Genomic DNA, 6,146 nt, shown 5'->3' on the forward strand with positions numbered 1-6,146 from the left:
ACGTATGCAGCCCTTAGTGCCGCTTACACACAACACTGACATATCGAAAGCTAATTTGAGACAATATAAAGATGGAAAACTAGGCTAAGAAACGTAAACGTAATTGCGTTCACTAGACAACGTTTTACCAATTGGACAAACAACTATGTATGTTTGTTTCAAGGTCCAAAAACTATTTTTCGGGGGGGGGGGGGGGGGGGGGGGGGGGGGGGAGTGTCCCGCATTTGGGGTTGAGGAAGTTGGCAACCCTACTCCTGCCACACAGTTTCAGTTTTGACCATAAGTCAATATAAATGATCTCAACTTAGTGACAACTAAACACCAAACGGCACCCAAACAAGTTTTTTCCCAACCAACATTTCGTCCAGACCAAGCAAGCCGTCGAAAAAGCCTGAACAAGCTGCCCCTACTGACGCTGCTATCGACAATGCTGCGTTAGCAAATATGCTAGCGGAGCTAAAAGCAGACCTGCTAACCAACCCCGACTCACTCGCTGTACGATTTGAAAGCAAGCTGGCGGCCATTGAAACAAAGTTAAATGGGATTCAATCCACGGTAACCGACCATGAACACTGAATCTCTGATTTGAAATCTGGGCTGAGCGAACTGCAGTTCTTGGAAGCAAAGGTAACCTCTATGGCTGAAAATAATGCAAAACTGAAGGCCAAGCTAACTGACCTGGAGGGGAGAAGCAGATGGTCCAACGTTTGTCTAATAGGTGTGCCTGAAGCTGTTGAGGGTTCATGGCCAACATCTTTTTTCTCTGGTTTTCTGGTGGATGTGTTGGGGAAAGATGTGTTTCCTTCACCCCCAGAGCTCGATAGAGCTCATCGCACACTCAAACCCAAACTGGCAAAGGGGGAAAAGCTTAGAGCCGTGGTCATCTGCTTTCACAAGTTTCAGACCAAAGACATTGTCATTCGCGCTGCCCGTAAAAAAAGAGGCAACTTAAATATGACGGCAAGCCAATCTATATATATGATTACTGCTGGACCAGCGTTGGGAGTATAAAGAGGTCATGAGCCAGCTATACGTTCTCAAGCTCCAGCCTTCACTGTTGTATCCAGCGCGGCTGTTTATCAAGGCTGAAGACGGGAGCAGACGGCGTCTTACGTCAGTGAAAGAGGCACAGCAACTTTTGGCCGCATACCAGAAGCGTAAGAAGACTGATGCAAGCTAAAGATGGTTGAGTTGTCAATAGCTTATCCTAATCACATGTCGTTGAATGGTGCAGGTATGCAATTCGGCAGCGTTGCCACAACCGCAGAATAGTTTCGCTCGCATCTTTCTCCGCCGCCATTACTGAACTACTCAAACAAGTGCACGACATTAACGTCATCGTTCTCAGCCACTCCCTCTGTTCGCTGATTGGACCTACAAAAAATGTGTTTCTGGAAACCGACTTCAGAGCCGAGCTCCCAGACCAAGTACAGAAGCAAAATCCAAATTAAGCAGAATTACGTAGGAGGGCAGAGCCAGGCTCGCTTAAAACTACTTGCTTTGGAGATATTGATACGTGCTAGATGATATGCCTATGTGATATGAGTCTATACAAACAGAGACAGAAGTAGTCAAATACAGGTTCCTGGTATAAAGTCATAACATCTGACATTTGCAAAAAACATAGGGCCCTTTCTTATTGCATGAATGCATGAGAACTGAAGACAAACTGCAGCAGCTTCTTCTTTTTTCTAGAAACCTTGGCTTGGTAACAGCATGGCCACAATTGTGTTTGAGGGGCCACATATTGTGCTACACAATGTCCATCACCCAGACGTTGCTCTCAAGGACTTCATTGAATTTAACACGTCATCAGACCTTGTGCAGAATCTCAGAAATGTTACAAGTTTTTTTTCATCCAGTTCCCTGATATACCTTCAGATATGATGTTCTATTCTCTTTTTGCTTTGCCCTCATATCTGCTGGGAACTTCAACAGCCTTAACACCTTCTTATCTGAAATGGGCCATATGCGAGAGGTTTAGGGATTATTTGTATTATACTCCATTGTTTGTAGTATATACAAATAATAACCCTCTCACATATGTGCTGACAACAGCTAAATTGAATGCCACATTGCTGAGATGGGTGGCTGAATTGGCAAATTTCGATCGAATCGATTTTCAATTAAGTACAGGGCAGGGAAGTCTAATTCTGACGCAGACGGGCTATCAAGAATGCCCATTGACATAGAGAAGTATATGCTAACCTGTTCACGACAGATACAGCCTGAAATCTTGCCCAGTGTCTCCAAAGGGTTGTCAGTTAACCAGGTGGAGAGAGAACCGTTGCTGTGTCCAGTGACCATCACCACAGCCATCGTAGAGCTGAGCAGTGAGCCGCGGATAAGCGCATCAAAGCAGTTAGCCCCTCAAGCACTGAGAGCAGCTCAAGACAAGGATCCACTGCTGAAGCAAGTGAAACAGCAGGTCACACAACATCAGTGACCGAGGGTGAAGGACGCTCACAGTGATTTGGCGGTGTTTCCAAGGGAGAAAGCTGGTGATCGATGCTGAGAATGTTCTCCGGCGACAAACAGCAACACAAAGACAAGTGGTTGTGCCTCCAAAGTTCCGTCCCCTCATCCTGAAAGGCTACATGAAGATATGGGACACTTGGGCGGTGAACGGAAACTCCATCTGATCCGTGAGCGCTGTTTCTGGACTCACATGCAGAGAGACATTGAGCATCAAATCAACAAGGTGTGTAGCTGTGTGAAACGGAAAATACCACAGAAAGCAGTAAGAGCACCATTTACCAGTATTGTGAAAACATACCCCTTTGAGCTGGTCTCAATTGACTTCATGCACCTAGAGAAGTGTAAAGGAGGATATGAGTACATTCTTGTGGTCATGGACCATTTTACACCATTTGCTCAGGCGTATGCGTGTACAAATAACAGTGCTCGAACTGCAGCTGAGAAGATATTTGGTGACTTTGTCCTCAAATTCGGCTTCCCCACTAAATTACACCAGGATCAGGGTAGAGAGTTTGAGAATAAGGCAGAATCCCAATACTAACCCTTACCACTAGCCCTTAGTTTACCCCTTGCCCTTGGCTCTCAAAACTGAGGGGATATGGGCTACGTATCCCTAAGAAATGGGACACCACTTGGTTACAGGCATATCATCTAGCACGTATCAATATCTCCAAAGCAAGTAGTTTTATGCGAGCCTGGCTCTGCCCTCCTACGTAATTCTGCTCAATTTGGATTTTGCTTCTTTACTAGGTCTGGGAGCTCGGCTCTGAAGTCGGTTTCCAGAAACACATTTTTTGTAGGTCCAATCAGCGAACAGAGGGAGTGGCTGAGAGCGATGACGTTAATGTTGTGCACTTGTTTGAGTAGTTCAGTAATGGCGGCGGAGAAAGATGCGAGCGAAACTATTCTGCGGTTGTGGCAACGCTGCCGAATATAGGTTAAAGCCAGAGCAAGAACATTCCTTGCTGAGTTTTGTTGGTGGCCATGATGTTGTGGCCCTCCTCCCAACGGGATTCGGGAAAAGTTTGATTTTCCAGCTATGGCAGCTAGCTCCGTTACAGTAGTGGTGAAGGAGTTGGCTAAGGCGAACGCTTGCGATTGGTTATGGCAAATCAAGAGTGGCTCTGGGCGGATCCAATAGTTTTAACTTCAACAGAGGACCCGCCTTCAAGGAAGTTTGTCAATGGAGAGATCCCAGACCCTCTGTACAAATGAAATGTACAAGGGTCTGGTTAGGACCAGGCTAGTGTTATGCACTGATATCAAACGAAATTCGCTGCTAATGGAGTTTACTTAAAACTAATCATAACATATGGGTGGAAGTTAAATCAAGTGAGAGGTCAGTGTTTCCTTGATAAACCCAAAGAAAACTATTCACATCCTCAAAGATTTCAATGTACAGATTAAGATTACATATACAGTAAGTGTATTGTATATGTGCTTTCTTTTTTGTGGGGAGGGGGCTCCTGAGAGAGACAGGAAAAAAGATTATGCCAGACACGGTTAAGTGTTTCCTCCCTGTGGTTCAAATAAACATAACAGTGAACATACAGCCACTACTATCGAGACCTCTGTTAAATTTCAAGATTATAATCAAGATGGCTGTGCAATTGCCTGATTAAAACGGGTGAGTGTCAAGTTAGTGTTGCTGACTCTCAGCTGCACTTTTCCATATCTCCACATGTGCTGGTTAGAAAATCAATATGGTGGCTGACCATATGCTCATGTGCACGAACATACACAAACACACTTTGTCTCACACATATCTCTGTGTAGTGCTGGTTAGTTAATCCTAAGTCATTCATTGACATTAACATGTATGCAAGCCAGTACAAACTGGTCAGGATATAAAGTCACATTCACTGAGATAGTGACGCACCAAGAACTAAGAAGACCGTGTTCTGCTCTTACAACACCACGGCTGTGGAAATACACTTTGTGTCAGTGAGGACTTGGAGTGGTGCAGTATCAATGAGCAGTGCTCCCCTTTCAACGCTAATGCACTGAGTCAAAAGTAAACACCATCTCTGCAGTGTTGCAACATGCTTGTTAACTTTGTAACCATGCACCATAATACTATACATTTAAATATGTACAGTATATTGTAAAAGTTGGAACAATTAAAGAATTTTATGAAATATTTATTATAATCAATTGTCTTGTACAATTGACCACAATTCAACAACAACGAAAAACAATTTGTTTTATAAGCAATTTTTCTAACATGCATGTTTGTTTGTTTTTACACCAAGTACAGACTGAGTGAATGTCAGTTCCTAACAACATGATCCTTTTGTTTAAAACCCAGAGGGAAAATACACTAAACCATCTTGATCTGGCTGCTTACCTGGCTGGATCAAAGTTCAGAATTCAATTTCAGCATCTGAAAGGTAAGATAGATATACAACACAAACAACCAGGTTGGTGAGGTGCAGATGAGCACTGACATTTCTGTATAGAAAACCCAAATGTTTACCGCTTGACGTAAGAGAAACTCCTGTCAGTTTGGGTATAATTTGGGCTTTTGAATGAAAAGCAGGGCTACATCACCACACAAATATTGCTTCAAACAACTTATACTATGAAAGCATAGGTTAGACTGGCCAACAGTTGGGCTAGGTTATGACAAGGGGGAGCATATTGCAGTTTGGCATGCAGACACACCAAGTAAACTGTAGGCCAGACTGTGTAAGGGTTGTCCTTTGCTCTTTGTTCTTTGCTATAGCTCTGAAATGAACTTGAGATCTTTGACCACCTGAACAAGTTGCGAAATGTGTGATGTGTGTGTGTGTAGGTCTATGTGCATCTGTGTGAGATCAAGAGGGATTCTAGCCACGATTGTGAAAATAGTTAATTACATGAATTGGCCTCTCTCATGGGAGTAACTAGCAATATGAAGAACTCATAATTGGGACCATTGTGCTCACAAGGAGAAAAGCATGTTACTTATGTTTTAGGATTAATTGTCAAAATCTGTGTTTATTTATCAAATATACAAAATCTTCGCTGCAGTAACATATTTTATCAGGGGGGCGCTGGGGGGCTTTATGTTTCCGGCGGTGCCACGGTGGTGGATTTTCAAGTCATACCATTTAAAATTCTCGTGCTGTCAGCAGGGGGTGCTGCAGCACCCTCAGCCCCCCTAGTTCCTGCTGCCATGTACACAAGGATAGGTAAGACCCTTAATAGTGAAAGGTTTGTGCTAAGGCTCCAGTCGGGATATTATCAATATACTGCAGTAGACCTAAAAAGAAAATAACTAGAGACAGCTAACTAGTTAGATACTAGGCCTACCTGTACAAATAAAATCAACTTTAAATATACAATCAGATAAGAGAGGTGGAAGCAGTATTTCTGTGGGAGCAAAAAGATTACAAGTAAAAGAGTCTAATTATGACCTGGGTGTAACTATTGTCCATGTTTCCTTTCTTAATTTGTATGTAACAACCTAGATAGGGACCAAGAGATATATTCAAGAAAGTCTATTAATCATGAACTGCGTTAATTTAATTAAAAACTGTGGGTTATTATAATATTATGTATGTGTGGGGGATTTCTCCCAAAAAGTTTTAAACTATTTATTTGAGTCAGTGAAGCCAGTTTTAGAAGATAGGCTACTATTAATACAATTATTGTTAAGATACAAGCTACCAGAAAGACTGGTTTAA

This window comes from Hypomesus transpacificus, chromosome 9, assembly GCF_021917145.1.
Source record: "Hypomesus transpacificus isolate Combined female chromosome 9, fHypTra1, whole genome shotgun sequence".
Classification (NCBI taxonomy): Eukaryota; Metazoa; Chordata; class Actinopteri; order Osmeriformes; family Osmeridae; genus Hypomesus; species Hypomesus transpacificus.